Raw genomic sequence first — 26,287 nt, forward strand, 5'->3', positions numbered from 1 at the left:
TCTTTGAGAATTTCCTATATGCATATAGTGCATTTTGATCAAATGTGCCTCCCCTCTTTTCCCTCCAATTTATCACCTATCCCCTCTGCCACGATTCCTCCTGAATTTCATGTGACTTTTTTTTTTTTTAAAAACTCCCAGAGTCCACTTAGTGCTGGCTGTACATGCATGCATGGTTTTGCGACAACCTGCAGGAGCACAGTCAGTTTTCTTCAGGGGTCACTAGCACTCTCTCATCCAACAGCCAGGGCCATTACTATAAATAAGGAAGCCTTGCGGACATCATAATGCTCACCCACATTGGTTCTTCACTCTAAGTAGTTAGTCTGCTACCCATCATCCTTTCTGCCCATCAACCTAATTTACCTTTCTAATATCTTTCTTGCCTACCCCCATGAAAGAAAACCTTCATGTTTCACAAACTAATACAAATACACCCATCTATTAAGGTATTAAGCGACATTAGGCCTTTCGTTTGGACTCCTCTGCTCATTGGATCACCTCACCTGCCCTAGGTACTAAATGATCAGAGGCCAAAATAACTGGGAAAGAATCCCATGTATGCCCTTTGATTCTAGGTTTGACTTTTCTTTCCAAAACAGAATGCTAGTATTTAATTTGGAAAACAAGAGACATAATCTTCTCAGGATGGGGAGAAGAACAGAAGGGATTAGCTGTTTCATACCACGATGAAGATTAACATTGTTGTTATGTATGCTGGATTTCGGAGCAATAGCCCCAGCTAGGAATAAGTACTCAGCATTTGGTTTATTAAAATGAATCCAGTGCAAAGAGACACACATCATATTGTGGTAATTTATCAGCAATTAGATTTCCCAGATCTGTCTCCCTGTGCAGGGCCTACCCAAGTCAACTCCCATTTGCGCATGTGTTTGGTGATTTAGCTAGATCACCACGGCGGTGCTAAGGCTATTAGGAACAGTTAGGGAGACGTTTTCAAACACCCACGTCTGACTACTATGCCCTGCTTTCTTCCTGCTTCAAAAACCCAAGAGGTGCCTGAGAAGCCGATGTGCTGCATGCATGCATGTGCTATGCAAGCAGACAGCTGCATCCTATAAGAAACAGTCAAATTAGCAGGAGGGCGTGGCCCAAATGCAAGCTGGTTCAGGTTGGTACTGTGTAAGGGTAGTTTCATTGGAAGATCTGTTTTCAAGACTAGCGGGGGCAAATTACAGTTCAGTGCTATTTGCACCTCTGCACTGGAGTTACTGTAACACCAGATGCTAGGAGTTACTGTAACACCAGATGCACCTAGCTGGAGGCTTCACTTCCAACACCAGTGACTCCAACTCTGCTTGCTCGCTCCCCAAAGTCCCAGCAGCATCTTTTCTGTGACAAAGACTTGTTTTTACTCAGCTTTTTTTTTTTTTTCTTAAAGGAAAGGAGAGGAACTGGGTGAGTGTTAATTCTTCCTGGCCAGGCCACAATCTGGACAGATGTTGAAAAATCCAGGTTGACCTGATTTTCAGAGGAGCCAATTTCTCATGGAATCATCTATCAATAAATGTCTGCAGAAATGCCATGGATTGGATATGATGTTTTGCAGCTAGCTCACTAAGCCACTCCACAGGCTCCAGTGGATTTCAAGCCAAGAGTTTCACTACTAGTGTGTGTGGGTTCCCGTTCCTACGCTGTGTCCCTAGGGATTCTGAAGATTCCTGGGCTCTCCCTAGTCAAAGCTTCTGCATCTGCAGCTTCACCAGAACTAGACTGAACACATTTGGAAAGCATTTGCATCGTTACTAAACATGACATCTTGTCATTCCTTAAATAGCACAGAATAACTGAATATACCATGTATACTGTATTAGGTAGTCTAAGTAGTCGAGGGATGGTTTAAAGTATATGGGAGGATGTGCATAGGTTATGTCTACACATTATGATATTCTATGCAAGAGATGTGAATATTTACTCATTGGTATCTGCAGGAGTTTGAACCTAAACCTACCTATAGCTGATTTTCCTCTTCTTTTTTTCTTCCACTCTTCCCACTCTCCTCTTACCCTCCCCTTTTTTTCTCCTCCTTTTTCCTCTCACTGCTCCTCCTCCTCCTGGAAGCACGTTTTAAACCTAGTGCCTCATATATACTAAGAAAGTACTCCATCACTGAGTTGCTGCTCCTCTCCACTCCTCCACTTCTGTTTTGGAAGGCGCACAGATAGTCTTGCTAAGCTGACTATATTGGCCTTGTGTTCATTCTATATCCAAGCAAGCCTTCAACTTGTAATCTTTGAGCTTTAAAATGCTTCCTCAATAGCTAAGATTTAAGGCCTTTAGCACCAAGACTGTATCTTCCTGGATACTGGAAGATGTAGCAAGAGTTAAGGACCCTTGATGGGTCCTTAACACAAGATGCTGCTAAATACATATAAGCCTCCACTATTAAATCCCACTGACAGAAGAGGAAACTGAGGTTGAAGGAGGTTACTGATTGATCACCATTACATGGGCAGGCAGCAACACAGAAACACTGAATTTAGTCTTTGGATTCTGACTCAACATCAAAAGTAAAATGTTCAGCTTTGTAATTGCCATATATAAAGACCTCATACCCATCATATTTTATTCTTACAATAGTCTTTTACAGAATCAGAGTAGCAATTATTGTTATTTTTATCACCATGCCCATCCTTTCATTCTCATGTCAAAGATGAGGACACAGATGTTGAAAAGGGTAAGGGGTATACACATCAACGACCTTATCTCACAGCTGTGGTGATAAAATATGAGAGCCTTGTGTTGGACACACTGTACACCATGCACTGCTTGGTTCATTTGCTTAGCTCTGTGACAATCCTGAAGTATAGGTCCTATTAATATTCTCATCTCAGAGATGAGGATGCTGAAGCCCAGAGATGTTCCATTAATTGTCTGAGATCACACAGTTAGAGAGAAAAGAGGATCTTGGCAGTTGCACTTCACACTTTCCACTTAAGCTGTTGATAGAAGACCAATAATCCTACTTTTAAGGAGCCCCATCCCAGAAGCACAAAATAATACCTGTCATGAGAGCTGGGAACAGGTAAGATGGCCTTGGATCATTGTTCCTAAATTTTCCAAGGCTGTCATCCCTCTCTTTTGTTTGTTTATATTTTTGGCTTTTGTTTTTTCCTGGACAGGGTTTCTCTGTGTAAAAGCCCTGGCTGTTCTGAAACTCACTTTGTAGACCAGGCTGGCCTTGAATTCACTGTGATCTATCTGTCTCTGCCTTCCGAGTGCTGGGATTAAAGGCATGTGCCACAACCACCCAGCTGTCATCACTCTTTTTGATAATGGTCTCAGTGCTCAAATCCACTATCCAGATCTGGCTCTAATGCTCGGTGCTGTGGGAGGTCTATGGCATTTCTTCTATAGTAGTAGATATCCTAGCAGCATTGCCTCTAGAGACTATTCTAGATACACCATCTTTTTGATGTAATATGTCTCTGGATGTGGGGCCTAGGAAAGGACATTTCAAACATGCAATTCCATGACTGTTATTCAAGCTGAAATTTGAGAGCTTTAGTTAAAGTTAAAAGAAGGGAAAGGAAGACAATGTGAAGGGTATAGAGGGGCTGTCTTGTTGTCTCTTTGTGGGAAATATCACATTTAAGGCTTTGATGGAGGTCAGCTGGCGATGGGCTGATTGGATTACAGTGCCTAAATATTTTCTTATTCCCAGTCACGGTGAAACATTTATCATTATTAGACAAACTCGGGCATTATGTTGCAAAGGGACACTACTCAATCCCACAATTATTGACTCATCCATTTGAAAGGCCGTGGCTAATGAGATGTAAACCATTGTGGCTACTTCGGCTGCATCTGTCCATCCAGAAACAGTTGCAGAACATGGCTTAGATTTTCTTTGTCTAAGTCGCAGAGCTATAGGATTGTATCAGATAGTGGCTACATCCATACAGCAATCAGAAGCCAACCCCAGAAGCACCGTGGCCAGCATTCTGCCTCTTGCCAAGTGCTTAAACAATGACTGTTGCTTCAAGTCACAGAAATCTCACTGTTGTTTGTTACTATAGAAAACCTAACTACCAAGGGCCACGTAGTAGGAGGAAGACATATGCTTTACCAGATTATGTAAAGGAGAGTCTTCTTGATTTAATTAAACACAAAACAAGCTTAGATTTTATTAAAAAATAAATTATTGCCAGTAACAAGCTTATCTATTTATGTATGGCTCTTAGTTTCTAGAAACATGCTTGGAAGCAAAGGGGAAATTTCAAACAAAAATAAAAAGATTAATTACTGGTTTACTGCTTCTTTGGCTGCCTGCTTAAGATGTTTGGAGTTTTGAATCATGGCGTTTTGGATCTGAAAGGAAACCCAGGACTTGAAAGGATCTGGTCCAGTTTCACACCTACACATGAAGAGAGTGAGGTCAAGTTCTCTGCTCTTAAGACCACTGTGTGACCTTGAGTAATCCATGAATCCCCTTGAGCCTCATTGGCCTCATCTGTAAGGTTCAATGGTCATAGTAACTCTACCTCAGCCTTGCCGTGTGTGGGAAGCTAGCTAATAAAGCAGTAACTGTCATGAAGTATCAAGCATCTGATGGGAAAATCTTCAGAGCCTTCAGGATGGGCTGTAGCCACATTTGAAAAAGCTAGTTAAGTCCAATGAGAAATTATGGAGAATGTGTCAAAAATCTCTCTTCTTTCTACTTCCTGCTTTCCTTTACCACTTCAGTCAGGATGCTTAGAGTACGTCACAGAATAAGGAAAAGGGTCCAGCACCCATTTCAGCTGGAGTCTCCTTTCCTTTCCCTCCACAGCTTATGTTGTCTTTATTAGTCATCCTGTAGTTAGATGATTGACCTGTGGGCTCTGAAACTGGGGAGAAAAGCTACACTTTCAGTCCACTCTTGACTTTTAAAACTTCCATATATTCTTCCCCCACCACCCCACCATCTCTGTCTGTAGGTCCTTTTTCTCTCCTTACCCACAGGAAATGAAGCAAAGGATTTTGTGGTGGGCCTAAGAGCTCATTCAGTAGAAGAGAGGCTCTTGATTTCCTCTCTGAACCCACGGAACTTCACAGGGATGAGAAGTAGTGACCTAGTTCTCAAGCTTTGGAGCTACAGGCTGAGCACTGAAAATGCCTGATTTTTGCTCAGCCTGGCTGATTTATGGATAATCTAGAGCCAGCCATCACGGCCAACTTTGGACATCAACTACTGCATTTAATCAAACAGAAGAGTTATGAGCAGATGGAAACCTCTGATGCCTGGTTTGCTGACACAGAGCCGTCTTGAACACTACCATCAAAGTCATTTTGTTCAGCTCCTGTACTGTCCAACCTGTCTCTTTGCACACATTTTAAAGGTACCATAACACTTGCAGAAATGCTTAATTGCTTTTAATGTGTTTTTCCCCACCTTAGTAATGTTTGGGATTGAACCTAGAACCTCAGGAATTTGAGGCGAGCAGCCCACCACTGAGTTACAAACTCAGCCTGACTCACTTACAAAAAGCCACATAAACCATAATATTTTTACACTTTTCTCCCATTCTCAGATCCACAGGGAGGAAAATAACATGTACTCTTGTGCCAGGGAATTCTTTCTTCCTGTGAAGATGCTCTTCAAATTACTGTGAACTTCTCCAATACCATTTCATGTATGAGTTTGAACTCAAGGACATACAGATTAAAGTGTACAAGATTTGGCTACAGGGAAGTTGGTTAATAGCCAAAACAAAAATTTTAGTTATTGGAAATTGAGGAAATGTGAGGGCTATTACAAACAGGCAAAAATTCAATTGCTTATGCTTCAAATGAAACAAAATTATGGTCCTTATCCAAGTCCTTTTATATTTTGTCCATTCTTTTTTCAATGAAAACACGTCCAGGGATAGTATATATGTCTAATTTTCTAAAACATGCCACCAATAAAAATATCATTTTAACCAATCAGATACACATGAAAAATCACTCACTTCTTAATTAGAACAGTGAGGTCATTTGCGAACTTAACAGTTATAGTGAGACAAGATGCTGTAGTTACAGAATACTACTTAGAAAAGAAGTACAGACCAAAGAAGTTTTGCTTAAACCAAACACCTAGGACTTGAGGATCCTCAGTGCCTAGATATATTCTTATTAGCCCTCTTTTCTTCTTCTCCCCACCTCCCCATCTTTCATTGTTTTTTTCCCTTAAAATTTTAATTTAATAGCTAATAGCTGTGTTTTTGCTACACAACCCTCTTCTAGTAAGCCTTCGATCTGTGGTTGCTTTTGTTCTATGTAGCCAGAAACCTACTATGAAAATTCAAATTTAGAAAGTTGAAGCAACTTAAACAATGATAAGGAGTTGCAAGGGAGGATACAGGAATTTTCCACCAGCCTTGCAAATGAACAGGTTTTATTCCATCTATTTTTTCCCAAATGTCTATTTGGTTTGCTCTCTGGATCTCACACACGTTCCAGATAGTTGAGCTGCTTATCCGAGCTTTAAATAGCGGTACAAGAAAACAGGCCCATGCCTAGGAGAAGCCAGCCAAGACAAGCTGGACTTCTTATTTCCCTTTGAGAGAGAGGGGAGGAGAAGCAGAGAGAGACGGCTAGGGAGCTAGGAAGGTTGGGGGATATCTGAGAGGAACTAGAAGAGGGAAATAAATATGATCAAAATATATTATTTGAAAACATCCAGGAAGAAATGAAAACATTTTAAAGATAAAGCATCAATTAGAAAAATTGAGCATGCTTAATACTTAAAATTTAAGTGTGACTCTCAGTTATAGAAGGATACTTCTCTGCATCTCTATATTTCTTAAGTCCTCCATGATACTGATGTTTATCAAGGAAATTGAAACTGCAGCTTCCAATTTACTAGTAGCCTCCCCAGGCCAATGAAGTAGAACAGGCCTATGCAAACATCCACACACTTTCCTTTGATAACAATGACTGGGCAAATCTCAGCAAATCATTCTTGCTCTTTGCTTTGACAGAGTAAAATGAGTGCTTGTTTGCAGAGCATTTAACCCATGCTGCCTGCCCTTTATGGCCCCCACTTTCTGAAACTATGAAAGGGATAATGGTTTGGGACGTCAATACTAAAAGGTTAGTCCAGTTTTCCTTCTTTCTACAAACACTCCTCTTGGGCATTTATCCACAATGATTTCCATCTGTAGCCTGGCAGGCACCTAGTGTTGTTGTGCCATGCTTGTCAGCTCAGTTTTAGAAATAGGAATGGATTTTAATATTATGAAACCAACGTGATTTGGGAAAAAAGGGCTGCTTTGATGATATTCTTATCTCTATCAATGGCCAATTTATTTAAAGTCAAAATATAACATCTCGGGTGCTTTTCCTAGGTGTGTTTAAGTGGCAAGGCTTATTCATACCCGAGTGTGTGGAACAAACTTCCGAATGCCTTTTATGGTCTAAAAGATGACATTAGAATCCACATTTTTAAAAATCTGAAATTGTAGGTTCATGTGCTAGGCACATGGAGCCTTAGGGGCCCAACAAATTAATATGTGAAGAGAAGCAGGCCATGGTCACTATGTACCCTGTACAGTTCAGATGAAAGACTTCTAGCTTTAGCACCAACATTCTGAGAACATGGTAGTGTTTAACTTAGAAAGGAATGGAGGAGGAGTGTTGAAGTGTCCCAGCTTCTCATAGGTGGTCTTTGTTCTTACCCTCCACCTGTCTGGAGACTACACTCAGTCCTTTGTCCCTCCAAGAATAAATAAGAACAAAGGTATTGTAGTTTAACAGGATGAGGGGTTTCCTAGTCACTACATGTCAGACACTTGACCAAATTTCTTATTAAGCATCTGTCTTCTTCCTTCAACAGTTGCCGTATTTGTTCCCTTTATCATCCCTCAGACCTCCCTAAGTTCCTGCCTCCTGCTACGGCTCCAAACAATTGTGTAGGTAGCCTCTGCTTTCACAGCTAATTCTCCAAAGGGCCACACTGATTGGTAGCCAGGGCATACCACTGAGATCCTACTAATTCTATTATGTAGCCTGTTAAAATAAGTCTTTGCCCACAAACATGTCTCTTTTTCTCTCCAGAAATCCAGTTACTAGAAAATGTGACATCTCCATAGTATTTTGGAGCCAGCAAAGATAGATGCACTGTTACCCAATGGAGTGGCCAGATACCTCCTCCTTCTCTGGTTCCGTTCTCATTCAGGCAGACACTCTTGGTCTTATAAAACTGGTATACATAGTAGTACTGATAATGATTTTCAACTTATCTTTCTGCAATTTCATATCCCGACAGCCCTTCAGGTAGGACTAGAAGCTTAGTGATTCAGTGTGTGTGTGTGTGTGTGTGTGTGTGTGTGTGTGTGTGTGTGTGTTTGTATGTGTGTGTCTCATATTTAAAACAAAGCTCTCTATATGGGTACTCAATAAATGGTTCTGAAGAAATGAACTGTATTGAGTGCTTGCTGAATGTAGAAAGGGAAGATGGCAAAGATTTTGTGCTTTTAAAGAGCTATTAAGATTGCGATATTTGGCCCAGGATGGCATATCTTTTACTTGGGTGGTTAAAAAATAGATAGTAAAAGCATTGCTTGTTTTAATGGAACTTTTAGTTTTCAAAATATTTTCATATAAAATATTTTATCCCTTTTTTGTCAATCCTGGGGGATTTCAAAATGTTATCACTGAGTGTATAAATGCATTTAAACTAGTACCTTGTCTTTTGATTGGAAATTGGTTTATCTTTTCTCATAATATGTTAAAAGTCTCAAGAACATTACATACACAATGAATCAGAAAGTACACTTCAGAATTCTATCTTGAATTTATACAGAAGTGTATCCCAAATCTAAATACACAAAACATCTCTTGAATAAACAGATTCCTCCTCCCCAGTGTGATTTATAAAAACAAATTATTAGAAAACAATTAAAACACCAGAATCTAAAGGACTGCTTAATTAGATCATAGACAAGAGCGGATATTATTTTACCCTTGACATGATGGTGATTAAAATTTCAATAATTTTCTAAGGTGAAATACAGCAATAACTGGGCACATGAAATAGACATACCTGATCCTAATTCTGACCTGTGCTTCTGCACAGGTGCACAGACGCTAGCCATAAATCACATTCATGCCAACACAGTGACAACGATTCCCTTTGGGAGGAAGGATTACTCTAAAGCAGGTAATCTTACAATGTAACAAAATAAGAAGTGACCACTTTTGTGATTGAGGAGACATATTTCAACAACAGGATTAACTCAACAACATCATCCTCAACAACACAGCAACAGCAATAATAACAACAAAAACCTCACCAATGAAAGCCCGGTAAACAGAGGCTACCTTAGAGACATGAGTCCCATATCCCTGGCATTAAGTTTAGCAGTGCCTTTTGACCAACCTCCACCTATCTTCTTTGTAGCTGAGCTGTGCCTGTCTCTTGGGCTATAGTGAAGGATTTCAACAGCTCTCTCACCCACTGGCTGCTCAGTCGTTTTTTAAGACTCACTTCCACTTTTCCTAACTCCTTTACTGTGTCTGAATACATTTAAAACACCCTGGGGAAACCAGCCGTTATTTGCCATTCAGCTCTGACAAGGAGATGAAAGGCAATTTTATAGCAAATGTCTTCTTCAGGCCCCTGAGAAGAGCCAGGTCATCTTATTCAGAGAAATCCAGCAAGTTCAGTCGTGCTCTTGGTCTGAGATGCTGTGTGAAAATTTTTGTCCAGCTCCTCAGCTTCTGCTAGGGCTTGTGATGCAAAGCAATAGGCACTGGAAGTCTGCAGGCTACTGATGGGAAGAACACAGGCAAGGCCAAGAATGCAGAAAATTTGCACATCTCTCCCATCTCATGATGCTCAGGACCAGTCCCAAAGTCAACCCTCCTCCCTGTGCTCCCCTTAGGAGCACACCCTGTCTCTACCTCACCGAGTCACCTCCTGTCACCCCTGAACAGGGTGTTCTTTTAGGCTGACTTCTGCACTCAAACATCTGGGCTATTTATCTGTCAAGATAACTGCCTGTTTCTCTTGCTGGTTTTCCTCTTCTCCCAGTTCCATTTTGTTCAGCTCCCTTTAGAGCTCTCTTAGCAGAAAAGGTACCAATCCAACCAGAGAGGTAACAGCCAAATATGGGGCTAGTTAGGAGTAGAGGAAAAAATACTTCCATTTCAAAGAACTTCCAAGATACATTCATTGAATGGAGATGGAAAGATGTGAAGAAAAATTCAATTGTGTGTGTGCGGGCAGGTTAGAAAACAGGTAAACTGACCCATTTTAGTGATTGTAATGCACAGCTATCCATCCATTCATTCATCCATCCTACCCACCCACCATCCATCATCCATCCATCCACCCACCCACCATCCATCATCCACCCATCCATCCATCCACCTACCCACCCATCCATCCATCATCCATCCATTCATCCATCCATCCATCCATCCACCCACCTACCCACTACCCACCATCCATCCATCTTTTTACTCAGGTATCTACACTTGAATCTAAGAACCAGATGTAGAAATGTGATCTTGTGCAGAAAGAATTCTTCTAATATATATATATATATATATATATATATATATATATATATATATATAGAGAGAGAGAGAGAGAGAGAGAGAGAGTTTCTCAAAGAGAGAGAATCCAGCAAAACACACACAAATGACAGGAGAAACAAGAACAAAGCCCTTCAGATGCCATGGACAAGAGCAGGGAGATCTGACCTGGTCAAGGAGATGAGGGTGTTTCCCTGTGGAGGGTGCCACTCAGCTGAGCATAAGCTTCCTTGTTTTATCTTTGACACAGCCCCATCCACTAAATGAGTCTGTTTTTATGCAGAGTCCAGTTAGGCATCAGGTGTCCAACCCCAGGGGATGAGGAAGTAACAGCATAAGCTAACCAAGGTCATTCTATTCATTTTTGTGTCCAAAGATTACTTTACAAATGACCATACCACTCAGTTCTAGTCATTGAGGCATAGCAGAAGTTTTGCTCTCTGCTGAAAAGAAGAGAGGGGGAAAGGAGCCCCCCCTCCCTAACCCTCACCCTGACTCTGGGTCTTTGGAGCTATCACGGCCCATGAAATCAAACCTAAAGTGATTTTCCCAGAACTTCTCAGGAGAGCGCTGCATGCCCGGTGTTTAATCCACCTTTAGCCAGGCATGCTATGGCTTGCAACTCCAAGTATCCTCCCTGGGGCCATGGCACAGAAGGTTGTAGAAGAGGCTTAGAGTCTGCACTTGCTCAAGCCTGGGAGAAAGTGGACTCTCCAGAGCATGGCCCATTTGCCTTGGGCATACAGCAAAGCTTGGCATAGGTATTTTAGTAGTCTAATTTTCAAATGTCGTGACTTAGATGTGAGAGAGGTTGCTGCGGACAGAGAACTGGGATTCTTCTGTAACTGAAGGAAAGGGGTGCAATGCCAGGGTGTGGGGGTCATGGAAGTCTTGAGTGAGTGTGTAAAGAGCTGGTGAAGTAGTAAGTGAATGTGTATTGTCTGACATGGGCATAGCCATGTCAAAGACCAATTCCTCAGATCCACTGGAATGAGAGACTCCACTCTCTAGGATGAGGCTCCAAGGGATGGAAAAGCTTTCTTCTGACCCAAATGCAAATACTGACAGTGTATACAAGTAGACGAACTAATTAGTGTGGACAAAACCCAGCAACACAGCTTCTGCCTCTTAGATGTTGATAACGTGAGAGAGTTTGCCTTTAGAGACTTCCTACTAAGACTAGCTGCATCCCCCCTTTATGATGTCCACAATAAACACGTGTAGCTTCCAGGTTGATGTATGTAGTTGGTGCCATTCAATCAGAGTGCATAGCCCAGCTAACCCCAGATTGTCTGTATGAATGTCAGTCCTCGTCATTCTCTTGTTTTCCCCTAGTCAAATTTCTGGGCCTAAGCAATGCTGGATGTGGAAGCGAGAGCCATTGACTTACTGGGAATTTTAAATGATCATTCTATTTTTGTCACCAACTTCAATATTACATTATCTAAAGAACTTTAGATTTTATTTCCTATTGTGTTTTCTAGTCAGTGGTGGATTTAGTGTTAGAAGTCATTAGACATAAAGGCCACAACTACTCTCTATATCTTCGTGTGCTAAAGGAAAACATAGAATCCAATCTCCCATGTAGCCAAATATGCAAATGATTGTGATACATCATGAGTGATAGTGCATTCAAGTGAGAGAATATGTCATATTTGGCTACAGGCTATTGAAAGTCAAGTGGATGGAAACACTCTGGCTCAGTTTCTAGAAAAGTAAATCTGCCATGATTAAGGGTATCTCCAGGCAGAGTATTTGGGAAAGCAGTGTTTCCCTGCTCCCTTTCCCCATGAAGATAGACAGTAGCCCTGGTGTGCACACCGACAAACACCACTTCCCTTCTGCAGTTCTTGAGTGAAGAGTGCTTGCAAGAAGGGATCCTCTGGGAAGGACAGCCAGCTGCCGCAGTGATGCTTTTGTCTCCTCTTTTTTGTTTCTTCTCCTCTTGCAGCAGTTTGAGTAAATGGCAGAGTCAGCGAGCTCGTGGGAGACTCTATGCAGGGATGGAGTGAGATGCAAGCTGAGTTTGCATCTCTGGGGAGGTCCTAGACTTGGGGGTGATGGACTTAGCGACTTGGATGGCCACTAAATGACCTGTGTTAACTGGCAGGTTGTAAACTATAGACAGGACAAGGGAATGTTTTCTATAGTCACCAGCCATGTTAATTTTGACTTGTTTCCTTCTTTTTCTGAGCCTTCATTTTTTTTTTTTTTTTTTTTTGTTAAAGTGCTCTGCTTCCCTCAATGAGTGTCTGTGAGGACAAGATGCTGAGATGAATGGCTTTGGCGAAAGTACTCTATTTGTCTACAAAGCGCAGTGCAGGGATAAGCCACTGTTTTCATTAGTGGGAAATGACTGCTCCTCCGCTGCTGTGATTAAGGGAAAACAATTGCCCTGGAAAGCCCCTGTGTTCCTTGGACTCTTCACAGAAGCAGAAATCTCAATGGAGATGATTCTTTTTCCTTGCCTTGCTGTTTTGATTTGAATAATCCCAGCTCTAAGTGGACTCTTGAATATGTCCCCAAGATCTGATGCAACCAGGGTGCTGATTTCTTTTTGGGAACTCATTGGCTCCTAAGTGTGAGCCCTGCTTCGGGTCCCACTTGCTTCAGTATTGAGAAGACAATCTCTTGTTTCATCATGAGTCCACAGAATCTAAAGACCAAACAGAGGAGAAAATATGTCTGAAAGGCAGCGACAGTCACTTCTGCTTCCTGGAGCCTTGTGGTAGAGTAGCTGTACATTTCTTTATTGCATGGCACAAGTGACATCATTGCTGAAGTATTTGAAGTATTCTGATGCGTCCTTTCACTTTCCCTTTAGGAACCTATCCTGTCCTCCCCTCCCCCCCCCCAACCCGCAGAGCCTGCTTATCTGAGCTGTCTCACTTTCCTAGAACTCCGCATTGGGATGACCGGCTTGTTCCAGTATAAACTTCTGTGATGATGGAGTAGACTAGATGGTCTCTGTCCAATAACGTGACCACTAAGCCCATGCAGCTACTGAACATTTGAAACGGATTCAGTATAACTGAAGAACAGAATCTTTAATATTTGATTTCAATGGACTCAGATTTAAATTGGCATATGTGTCTGCGGGCAAGGTCTTTGTTGGCCAGTGTACTCAGTTTCTCTACTACAACCGAAATCAGTCTAACCTAGGTTCCAATCCATAGCCCTCTCAGAGAAGCACAAGAAAGTCCATCTCGTAAACCAAGTACTAGGCGTAAATTAAGTTCTTAACCCTTGTAGACAACTGTGTAGCTCTTTCTCTTGTTCCTTGTGTTGGGGATTGGACCCAATGCCTCACACATACTAAGAAAGAGCTCTACCAATGAACTACATGTCTACATGCTAAGATTAGAACACAGGTTTTGAACAATACCACACTTTAGTCAAAATGGAAGCCCAAGTGGCAAGAACTGGGGAAGGGGACAGATAAGTGTGATATGTAAAAAGATAATGGGTAAAGACCTTCTGAGACACAAAGTATGTCTAATGGATGACATTTCCTCCCCAGGGCTCTGGGATGCTTCTAAACTCGTTTGTCTCTCAGGAATATGGAAAGATTTAAGGTCACAAGTATATGGGCAGGAGCTGGGGGAAAAAAAAACTGGAATGGGAAGATCTTGGAGGATGCCAGAATTCTTGCAATAGGATGTAAGGTGCCAGGTAGGTTGGTGCTTTGTTCTGCCTTTCTGTGGAATGAGCACAACCATTGGGACATAACCGAAAAGCTGGAGACCAGAAAGCAGATTGCAGAGCTCACAATGGGCTATGATATTTTTGTGCTGGACAAGAGTTGAAGCTCTGCTCTTAATTTGAATCCCAACCTTTCAGGGAAGTGTTCTTTCTCTTGCATTCTTTTATGAACATTGGTTTCTGGATGTTCTTTTTCTGTTGAAACTGGGCTGTGCTGCTGTGTGTCTTGGCTTGTCTTAAAACTGCTTTCAAGTTCCTGCCTGAGTTTTCACTGATGCACACTGGCATCAGAATAATCTTTGCATATCAATTCCAGGTTGGGTAAAGGGTGGAGGACATGGGGCTGGGGCTGATGTTATGGAAGGACAACCAGAAGGATGAAAGGGCCCCGGGGGACACTTAGAGACAAGCAAGCGAAGAGCATACCAATGCTTGTGTTTGGGGATTTGCTCTTGGGGCCTCAGTCTCTTGTTCCAACCGCAGACACATCTGTTACCAACACTTCACCTGCTCTGGACTGCTTGGAGTGGAAAATATGAATTTTAATTAAGACACTGTTCAGAATCTATCCTTTCCTGCTTAAAAATTTTATAAAATCAGTCAGAGACATTTTTTTTTTTACGTAGATATGTGGTAAATAAATAAGTACACATGAAAGTAAAAAAAAAAAAAAAAAAAAAAAGCAATTATCCGGGAAATCTCTCTGGTGTTTGCAACACAATTCAGACTCCAGTTTTCTGGGCTTCCTTGTCCTCTTGAGGGAAAGCTTATTACAGTATGTAGCATAACCTTGTTGTCTCTCAATTTGTCTATCTTTTAAATGGCACAGATCATGTGAAATCAGGGGACAGAAGCCTAGAAAGGAGGAGGAAGTGCACAGAACTCCAGCAGCACTGATTTCTCAGTCTGGATGTTTGTGGACCATCCAGGGAAGGACATTCATGTCACAGGGATCTCTTGTACCCAAAGTGTCTAGATGATTTACGGCATCCTTTTTGTAGACATTTCCTAATGTCTACTCTGTGCATTATGACTTTCAGTCCATTTAAATGAAAAGACAAAAGGTCTTGCCAGGGCTGAGGTAACTTAAAGTGGTTTTTGATACAAAGATCTTGGTCTACTTAGGAGACTTCTGGCAATGTCTGAACACATTACTGTCACTATCCAGGGTGGGTGGTTTTCTCCTTCCCAGGACCTTAAGCAATATTTTGACCCTGCTGGTTGTTAAAGCTGGGGTTGCGGTGGTGTTCACTCTGATGTTGCCAAGTATACTACCATACAGAGAGCGATCTCCGTGACCAAAACATTTGACTCAGAATGTCTTGACAAAGTTTGAGAAACCTTGGTCCAAGGGACAGGCAAGTCTTCACTAGAGTGAGGGATGGCTCTCAAGGGAGTGTCACCATGCCCACTGTTGGAAGACTAGTAAACACCACGAAGTGGCTCAAAAAAATCTCAGAAGCTTTTCACTTAGAGTGTTCCTCAGCCATTAACTTAGTCCATTTCCCATCTTCATGAGATTTTCGCTTTCCCTGGAAGGACGGGAAAGCGAGGCCTCAGAGTTACACAGGCCATCCTCTGCTTTCTTACAGTACTCCACCTTCCACAGCAGCATAGGCAGGGACAATCTGTGTGGAAGGTTTCTCCATGGCCTGCTTGCTGACAGGTGCTGGCTCCCAGGGTTTCCTTGCTGTTAATGGAAGGAGAAGATGCACAGCCCGCCATGTATGAGTTTTGTCATATAGTTTGTGATGGAGCAGATCCAAGTAGTGACACTATTAAGGAGGCTGAGACAAGGATCAGAGAGTGGTGACAGAATTTGTACTGAACTGGTTAAAGAAATACAAGCGGATGTAATATTTCTCTTTCCGGTTATAAAAGTAACACAGACATTGTCAAAAAAATTCCCAAGTACAGAAACCTATAAAGAGGAAATAAAAATTGCCTGATTGCACTACTAGGGAATACCAACCACATAAAGCTTTTGAGAGAAACAAGAAAAAGAGACGAATGAACATCAGGTTTTCTGAGACAATGAGCTAGGGAGGTTTGAAGACGGTTTTGAGGACAGCAGAGTGTCCTGTGTGAACATGGGTGGTTTGAGATGATGCTCTTTGAGAATCCAGATAGCTGAGTTCCCCATCCTTGCTCAGATGATATGGACAGTGAGAAGCAATCAGCTGGGCGCTAGCTCAAGCCCTTCTTACCTTTAGGGCTCATGTGCAAAGCATTTGTGGTGCTCACCTTCAGAGATAGGAGAAGTGTCCTTCAGCTGAAAGAGAAGATGACTCATTTTAGTTCAAACATGACAAGGCAGGATATTTGTCATCCCTGGCTTCCTGTGCCACATAGCATGGCAGAACGCCCTCACTTATAGCTCTCATTTTCTGGACTAATTTTTTGCAACTTCATTATGAAGTAATATCCATCTTAGAAAAAAAGTTGCAACAATAAATTCCATCTTGTGCACCCAGATAGCCTAATTATTAATATGCTACTCATCATCCTGTATCTATTATATATGAAAATTACTTTTCCTCCAAGTCACTGAAAAGTAAGTCACAGTCATGAGCCTTCACTCTCCTAATTATTTGAGTTTATTTTCCTAAGAATAGGACATTCTTTTTTATAAACAGTGTGATTAAGTCAGAAAATACCCGTTGATTCAGCATCACTATACAATCTATAGGAGCTCCTAGGCCACTTTCACCAGCTGTGATTAAATTGTAAGGAGTTTGATGTTGAGGTCCTAGATGGGATTTATCAATAAATGCTGACGTGGCCTTGGTCGAATTAGATTCACCCACTTTTACTTGGAGCTTAGGTTGGACTCGCCCTCAGGGAGTCAAAAATGTTTTGGCAAGAAAAAGCTTTTTAGAGTGAGAAATGGACTGACTGCTCACGGGAATGTAGGGTGAAGCCTTTCGTCCCCTGCCATGTCCCCTCCAGGTGTCCCAGCCCCAACCTTAGCCCTGCTAGTATTTCTGACTCCAGGCTTGTGTATGAAATTCCAGACTCTAGTTCTTGATTGGCCAGGGTTTAAAGGACACAGCACAGGTAACTGAAGGAGATGCAGATCTCAGATCAGAAGAAACTCTTTCAATGTTTCAATAAAAAACAGGCCTGAAAATGCTAGAAGCTGATTTTCGTATTTTTGGTTGTGAGCCTAGCCTTTAACGGCTGAGCCATCCCTCCAGGCCTAGAAGCTGATTTTTAAACCTGGGTTCTCGGGCTGGGAAGATTGCTCAGTGGGTAAAGCCCCTGATGGGTGGTTGTGAGACTGGGTTACAGATCTCCAGCAGCCATGTAAATGCTGGTGAGGCGTGGCCTGCCTATGAACCCAGCAAACACGGGAGGTGAAGACAGATCCCTACGACGAGCTGGCTGCCTACACCAGCCAACTCTAGCAAGATTGGGCAGACTCGCTTGAATTCTGGCTTCAAGCGGATGACGTTGCCTTACTATGTAAGGTGCAGATAGAGGGAGGAGGACACTAGGCATCAGCCTCCCGCCTCTGCATGCACATGGACATGCATCTGCACACAAACAATTGCCACACACACAAACACACATACACATGTACACATGGATCACACACGCACACATGCAAAAACAAAACACCCCCTCCCCCAAACTGGCTTTTCCTTTTGGACACAAATTCATAATTATTGTCCAGTTTGCTCTCACAATTCCAGGCAAAAGCCAACTGGTCACTGGAACCAGCCAAAAGACTTTCAAATAATTTCTAAGCCTCCGAATGCCAGACTTCTAGAAATCGTTCCATGAGGAAGCTGGTGCTTAATGTTCTTCATGCTACCTTAACAAGCAGAGAAGGGAGTGACTGGCGGGAGACCCACGGTGGCCCCCAGTGTCTTTGTAACTCTGAAACCCTCATGCACATAGTCACTACTTTGTCAACATTGCTGCTTTGATTGGGCAGCTGAACTGTGTTTGCAATCAAAGCGTGTGATATGATAAAAGCTATTTGAACAAAAGACGTTCATCCACAAGACGTTTGGTAATGAGGTGTCTGGTGAACCCACAGCGTGCGACACAGATGTCTGGGGCAGGCTTCCTGGAAGTAAGTCTCCAGATTTTTTTCCATAAGGTACAGTGACACTGCATCTTCATTTCAAAAACTCTTCAATATTCTAGACTGCGTTTTACGTTCTGCGAATTATTTTAGCTGTCTTTGATAATGTCCTAACTCTGTTCAGAACAGCCCCTGCTCCTCTCTGTTCCCATTTATACTCTGCTTGAATGAAATGAAATGAAATCTATACTCTGCTTATACTTTTATTGGAAATCCCGAGGGGTTAGCTGAGGCTGGAGAAAGGCCCAGACGCAGCAGGACACAGGTCAGAGGCTACATGAACGCAAACAGTCTGAAATACTATACGGTAGTAATGAGGGCTCTGGAGCACAGTGGCATCAAAGGAATTGCAGTTCCAGCAGCCCCCAAAGGTGTTTATTGAATGGTGGGTACTGGACTCTCATCTTGCTCTCCTATTATTCATTGCCATGTATCAAAAGTCTGGCATGCCACTTATCAATGGCCAATCTCTGTCCTGTTTCCACACTCATTCTCTTCCTATTCTAGGCTAGATGGTTCTGCCTGCTGGGCTCCCTTGCCTTCGCCTTCAGGGAAAGTTCAAGTGCATCAGGCAGAGGATGGGAAATGGGCATGTCAGGGTATTCTTTCCTTCCACATCTACCTGTCCTGTGTTGTAGGGGCGCTATAGCTCTGTAGCCACGTCATTCAGTAGGGCAGCCCTTCCTCCATGACTCTGCCTGTCACTGAGCCCCAGAAGATCATCCTTTCTCACTTCAGTCTGCGCAGAAGAGTGGTGGCTGTTTCCCTTATTCTCTCAGCCCTGCCCACAAGAATGCTGCGTAGTCTCATTGCTCTCTCTTAAAAGCCTGGCTTATCTGTTACTGTATGACCATGATGGAAATATTATGCAGAAAGCTTCCTTCCATTTCTGTGTCGTGGAATAATTTGAGGAGTATTGGTCTTAGGTTTTTCATTGAAGGCCTGGTAAAATTTGGCACTGAATCCATCTGGCTTTGGGTTTTTTTCAATTGGGAGATTTTTAATTACGGTTTCTATTCCACTAGGAGACATCAATCAATGTGATAGAATTTAAGATGCATACATAACTCCTCACATCCACGAAAACCTTATCTATCTATCTATCTATCTATCTATCTATCTATCTATCTATTTTTACAAAGAATCCAAAAATACACACTGGAGAAAAGACAACATCTTCAACAAATGATACTGGTTAAACAAGATATATAACTGCATGCGGAAGAATGAAAATAAATCCATATCTATTGCCCTTCACAATACTCAACTCCAAATGGATGAAAAAACCTCAACACAAGACCAAATACACTGAATATGATAGACGAGGAAGTGGGGAATAGGCTTGAACTCATTGGCACAGGAGAGGACTTTCTGAACAGGATCTGATAGCACAGGCATTAAGACCAATAGTTCATAAATGGGGCTTCATGAAGTTAAAACCTTTCTGTGCAGTAGGCAGCATCATTTGGTAAAGCAGGAGCTAGAGAATGGGAGAAACTTTATTGATTATTCATCTGACAGAGGATTAGTGTCTGGAATATACAAAGAACTAAAAACCTCAGCATTAATTAAACAAATAACCCAATTAAAACACAGGGTATAGAAATAGAGAGTTCTCAAAAGATGAAACACAAATAACTGAGAAACTATTTTGAAATTTCCTCTCACCTTAGTCAAGATGGCCAAGATAAATAAAACAAATGGTAGCAGTTGCTGGCAAGGGTAAAGAAAAAGGGCAATAGTTATTTACTGCTGGTAGGAATCAAAACTTGTACAACCACTATGGAAATCAGTAATGCAGTTCTTCCAAAAGCTGAAAATTGATCTACCTCAAGATATAGCTCTACCGCTCTTGGGCATATACACAAAGGACTCTATATTTTACTACAAAGATACTTGCTCATCCATGTTCATTGCTGCTCTATTCATAAAAGCCAAAAATTGGGAATAACCTAGATGTCCATCAACTGATGAATGGATACTATAAATTTAGTACATTTATATAATGAAATATTATTCAGCTGTTAAGAAAAATGAAATTATGAAATTTTCAGGTAAGTGGATGAACAAGAAACAATCATCCCAAGTGAGGTAACGAAGACTCAGAAAGATAAATATTACATTTTATCTTATATGTGGATGCCAGCTTTTAAGCTTTAGATATATCTGTTTCAATCAGAATAACCACAAAGGTTAAACAGCTAGTAAGGGACTAAAGTGGAGGAGGAGGCGATCTTCCAACAACCAGGGATGGGAAAATAAATGTGTTGTTATAAAGCAATCAAGGGGAAATTAGAATAGGAGTATTAAATGGGAGGGAGATAGGTGGGTAGAGTAGAGGAAGAAATATGGGAAGGGACAACTGATACTAAAAGTCTCTTGAAAAGCCATAAAACCCACTCCTCTGGAAGCTTCCTAAAACATATACATATATAAATGAAGTTATCATATAATGGTAGAGACAGTGTCCCAACAGGATATTATATGGTACTAAGTAAAACCCATAACAAGGAATCGATTAGATCTCTTTGAGTCATTGGTCAAAGCAGCTGCACAGACCCCCTCCAAACATTGCAAGCTATTGCCAATAATATTGGCTACCTTCCACAGCCTGACTGTAATACAGTAGTACTAAAGACACCACGTATTTATTGCCTCAAACATGGAAAAATCAAGCTCATGCTCAACCAGAACTTCCAACTCTCTTGATTAACATTCATAATGCTGGAATGTATTACACATGCTACCAGAAGAGAAAGTAACCATCAATCTCACCTAGATATGATCCCTGAGAGTTGTCATAGCAACCTCTCTGCAAGTATTGTACCCAGTGGTACAATAGCATCAATGTTATTGGAGTAGCCAACCATATTTTCATAACATTTAAGGCCTACTCTATGAGATGGAACCCATGCCTGGCACTGTTAATGAGATCAAGAACCAGAGACAAGGTAGGTCATGGGCCTGGCAGACGCCTAGATGAACATAGCAATAAAAGGACTCCCAATGTTATATCTAGATCAGTGCACCACGGAACCCTCAGAGAACTTCTTTAGTAGATGGAAATTAACTCAGAGACCTACAACTGGACAGTGTGTACAGAGTGAAAGACTACAAAGCACTCAGCCCTAAATGGAGCATCTATATAACACCCCTCCTCTCAAGGATCGGGGTCAGTGGGTAAGAGGAGACAGAATTTAAAAGCCATAGGTGTTATGACCTGCTGCTGACTTGTCCATTTAAGAGACAAGCCCCTCCCACTTCCCCCTTCCACTGAGGCCAATCTTGCTTTCTCTTCCAAACTGCAAGCGCTCTCTTTCTCTCTCTCTCTCTCTCTCTCTCTCTCTCTCTCTCTCTCCCCATCTCTCTTCGGAAGAGGAAGCTGTCTCCTCTCTTTTCCCTTCCCCCTCTCCCTTTCTGTGTTTCTCTCTGTGTGTTTCTCTCTCTCTCTCTCTCTCTCTCTCTTTCTCTTCTCTTTCTCTCTCTCTTGTTCCCTCTCTCCCCTTTCCCTTTCCTTCCATAACCCACTAAGTAAATACTCACTTTTCATGGCATGCCCATCCTTCCCTGTCTCTCACTTGTGGCTCCTCTTGGGACCAGCTGCCCCACCGACCTGCCAAGGTCTTTCAACCTGTGCCTCTTGCCAGCTGGGACCCACAGAGGCCTTGGGTCTAGCTGCGGCCAGCCCTGGGGAACTTTACTGTTTTATCTAAACCATTACAATTGGTGGATGACTCCAAGGATAGAGCATCTTCCAGATCTAACAAGATTGATGCACAGGTGAGCTCACAGAGATCATGATAGTATGCACAAGACTTGAACATATTTGAGCAGGACAAAATCAAAAGATGGAGAAAGAGAAGTGGTCACACAGCCCTATCCCCAGCAAGAAGATATTTGCAATTGATAGTTACTGGGCAAGGAAAATTCCCTTCTTTTCAACACAGTGACACGGGGCATATTAACCACATTCTAGGGCCGGTCCCATGCTCAAGAATCGTGGGACAATACAAAATGGACTCCATGTTCTTTTTATTGTTTTGTGTGGGTGCTTTTGTTTCCAAAGCCAGAGAAAGAAAATGAGATAGAGTTGTTAGAAAAGAGGGGTTTAGGGAGGGGTTGGGGAAAGAATAGGACAAAATAAATACATTGAATAAATTGTAAATCCTGGCCTCCGGCCTCCATTTTTGGAGGCCCTGCCCCTGTGCCCCGTGAACCTTGACCCTTTCCCAGAAAAAGTCAAAATCATTCCCCCAGGCTATTTAAACTGCCCCTTTCTCCCACCCTGGCATGTTGGCTTTCTGATTCCCTGGCCACGTGAGACCGCAGTTGTCCAATTAAACCTGGATATCTTTTAATTTAGTCTGATTTGATTTGATTGGGATTATTTTGTGTCGGCAGAGAGCTCGTGTTAGAAAATATTCCTAACATAAATTTTTAAACGTCCAGCCATCTGTTATCTCCAGGAAATGATGACGACAGCATATGCGCTCTCTCTCCACCTCCATCTGAGTAGTCAGTGTTGAAGACCAGCCTGGCCCCAGTGTTAGAAGTAGGGTATGAAGCACAGAGAGGTGAAAGTGTGAACTCATTAGTGTCCCCATTAGGCCCCACCTGTAGCCCTGTGTTTAAATCATTTGCTTCTCAATATGAGAGTCGACACATCGTAAAGGAGCATCGATCACGAAGCAAGCAAGTCAAGAATCTCACGTTTTCAAGAGCACAGAACTCGCAGCCGCGGTCTTTATGTAATGAACGGATGAGGTTGTGCCTGGAAATCTGCCATAAGTCAGAGGTAATAAAGGCATCAAGTATTTCTGGTCTACCCAGAGCTGCCGGTGCCATTGCAACTGACGAATTCACCAAAGCCGTGCCTTATCTATTGACATTAGCTCAAGTTTAGGCTTCAGTTGACAAATGTTCAGATATGCTCAGAAAGTAAGTGAGGCTGCAAGGGTTCTGGCAACAGATCTGGTCACTCATACCAATCTGTAAACACAAAGGTCTCGAAGGAAGAAAATGCAAGTCCATCCAAGAAATCATGTGGGGCCCACTCTTGGTGAGTAGCTGGGTCTGAGCCCCACAGGCTGAAACAGAGGGAACACATAAGGAAAAAGTGGGGCACAGCCAGTCCCAAACAAAATTAACACAGGAATAAAACAAGAAAATCTGATGCTTGGTGAAATTCTTTTTTTTTTTTTTCTGTTCCTGAGATACAGAAACATAAAGAGCATCAGTTCTAGCTCCCACTTTCGAGTAACAAATCTCAATATTAATGACAGCTACAGATAGAAAATTTTGACCCATATGTGGCAGAGGCAACCCCAAAAACCTTGGCTAAGGGAATGGGCCTTGTTGGACCCGAAAGGAAAACCTCAAATCTTCATGGGACTGATTGAAAGAGTCAAATAAGGTACAGCCAGTTCAGACGTCAGGGCCAAAAGGCAACAGGCAAATGCTGACTGGGAATGGGAGACTTGGCCCAAAGGTCAGGGGCTAACTAAACAGTCCAGAGGGGGAAGTGAAGGAGTCCAGGATTCTGTTTGTGTTTTACTGGTGCCAGCTAGCTCCAAGGGGTTGGTGCAGTTGTGGGTGGCCCAGTTAAAGGCACAGAGTAGGAACTGATTATGACTCCACGTCTCTTCATTAGTGCATTACAAAATGATTTTCAGATTAGTGAGCCTGAGGGCATCCACATAATCCTATTTTCTAAAAGATGACTAGAAAACAGAAAGAAAGAAAATAATTTGTTAACATTGATTGACTGCCAGTCCCTATTTCTAACCACTTGAACACATGATTTTTGTCTAATCTCCATAAGTACATTTGGAGAACCAAGCTTCTTAATAGAGAACTAATTTTAAAAAAATGATTAAAATATAAGTGTCATTTTGGAGAGAACCTTTAAAAATCCATCATGGAAAATAAGCCATAGTCAGTCGCTTATTTGTTCACCAACATATTTACTCAGCCAATAGTTATTGATTATCTGAAAATTGTTGGATAGTATCTGCGGATCCTCAGGTAAGTTAATTGCTTTCTCTGTTTACTGTCCTCTACTCAAGGATCCACCCAGCTCTATACAATGCTTATCCTTTCAGGATGGGACATTAAAAGCGTTTGTTAGCTTTAAATTACATTGTAGTTTATAATATCGCTACTTAATGTGTAGTCTTCAATTACACATTCCCACTCCTGTCAGATGATTTATATTTAAGAAGCTGTAGCGGTGCAAACCCACCCAAGTTTCTACCAAACTTCTCTGTTGTTTTAACTGAGTTTTTTTTTTCCTTTTCAAGTTTTAAAAGTGGCAACTATAAATAGGGCATCTGTATCATGTGCATTTCCCTGCTCCAGGAACCAGGAAAGAAAGATAGTAAGAGTCAGACGTCAAAGAGGATCAGAGCAAAACAAGGTGTTCTGGACAAGAGATAACGATTGTGCTTATGAGCTCACAGAAACTGTAGTTACGCGCCAGTCAACATTCCAGCACAGAGGGAGGTTCATGAACTCCCACCACTGCCTGAAGACCTATTGATAGTTGATGGCTGCTGGGACAGGGAGAGCCTGTTTTCATTCAAGGTGTGGCCTTTCGTGGGTAGAGCATGCTCTGGGGTCACACATAGGCAGCAGACATTACATTAGTTGGGTTATAAAAACAAAAGGAGGACATGAAGTTGGGAGTAGTTGGGGAGTGGGTGAGTAGAGCTGGGAGGGGTTATGGATAGGAGTCAGAATGACATGATCAGAGTACATTGTATGCAAGTGTGCTATTCTTAAAGAACTAACAAAATAATCTTATTTAGATTACAGTTATAAATTATACTGATTTAGAACAATGGCAAGAGTGGGATCTCTCCTAGGGTCTAGCCATGTGTATAGTTCACTAGGTTTCCAGTATTTGGCATGAGTTCCCTTTTATTAAGTAGGACTTAAGTCCAATTAGGTCACTGTTGATTACTCTCAAAATAATAGTTCCACTATTATACCATTGGAGATATCTTGCCAGGTTGGTCATTGTTGTGGTTTCTAGGTTTCTAGCTGGGTAAGAACATTGACTTCTTTTCTCCCTTGGCAACTTACATGTCACTTTCTAGTATCATGAGAACTAGTCCTTGGGAACAAGGCCTTTAGGTCAGATTTGGCTCGATGTGTCTGTATCTGAAGTCTGTGGTGTCTTCAACAATGGAAGCATGCTGTCAAGTTCTGAGAGACAACCAAGGGTCACGGCAATAGTTCATGTTGTTTTATACCCACAGATAACTGTAGCTTTTACCCCTCGTCAAAGAAGCCTCTTTCTGTAGCGGGTAGAGGCTACCTCAGTGATTCACAGCTGGTCACAATATAGCGAGTAAGTGACTGGGAGGTGTCCAGCCCCAACTGGTACATCTACAATACAACCTTTATGCCTAAGGCTTGAATATTGCACAAGGTGGACTGGAAAGAATGTAAGAGCCAGAGGATCAGGGTGCCTGCTGCTAGGTAATATTTTCTAGATATAGCAGGGCTGCTCTCTCCCATGAAATAGCAACAGTGTGGTTGCCTAAAGAAGGCCTATGTAATGACAAGGCCAGTCCACATGAGTAGGAGAAATTTCTCAAGCTTCCACCCTAAAGAAAGCATTTTCGACAGTCAATTCTGCTTAGGAAAAATCAAACTTCCCCTAGGGAGGTGCCCCTGATACATTATTCAACCCCGACTGGTCAACCCTAATTCTATGCACATAAAAGCAACATTGAGTGGGCTCAGGGGGTGTTAGATAAACACATATGCATATATGTGTAACAATAATCATAGACCTTAGAGGGAGTTGGAGTGTGGGAAGAATTGAAGGAAGGAAAGAGTAGGGAGGAAATCATGGAAATACAGTACTAATATACGCATTTTTGAACAATCTTTAAAATTAAGATGTTATGTTAAAAAATTATAAGAGTTGGATACAATTTCTCATAGGAAAAGGAGGAGATA

At 42.0% G+C, this 26,287-nt stretch overlaps 1 protein-coding gene across 11 annotated transcripts in view; it reads right to left on the reverse strand.

Moving 5' to 3' along the window:
- Prlr (prolactin receptor) overlaps positions 1-26,287 on the reverse strand; it is a 174,133-nt gene that overhangs the window by 31,950 nt on the left and 115,896 nt on the right. For 7 of the 11 annotated variants that reach the window (XM_041631051.1, XM_041631053.1, XM_041631052.1 and 4 more), the window contains one exon: positions 16,471-16,498. The gene's annotated coding sequence lies outside the window, so the exon portion shown is untranslated. Of the gene's footprint in view, positions 1-12,345; positions 13,181-16,433; positions 16,499-19,987; positions 20,033-26,287 lie in introns of all 11 variants that reach the window. The other 4 variants (XM_041631049.1, XM_041631048.1, XM_041631047.1 and 1 more) reach the window with 3 other exon arrangements.

This window comes from Microtus oregoni, unplaced genomic scaffold (assembly GCF_018167655.1).
Source record: "Microtus oregoni isolate MIOR12 unplaced genomic scaffold, Mior012 000036F_ref0000092, whole genome shotgun sequence".
Taxonomy (NCBI): domain Eukaryota; kingdom Metazoa; phylum Chordata; class Mammalia; order Rodentia; family Cricetidae; genus Microtus; species Microtus oregoni.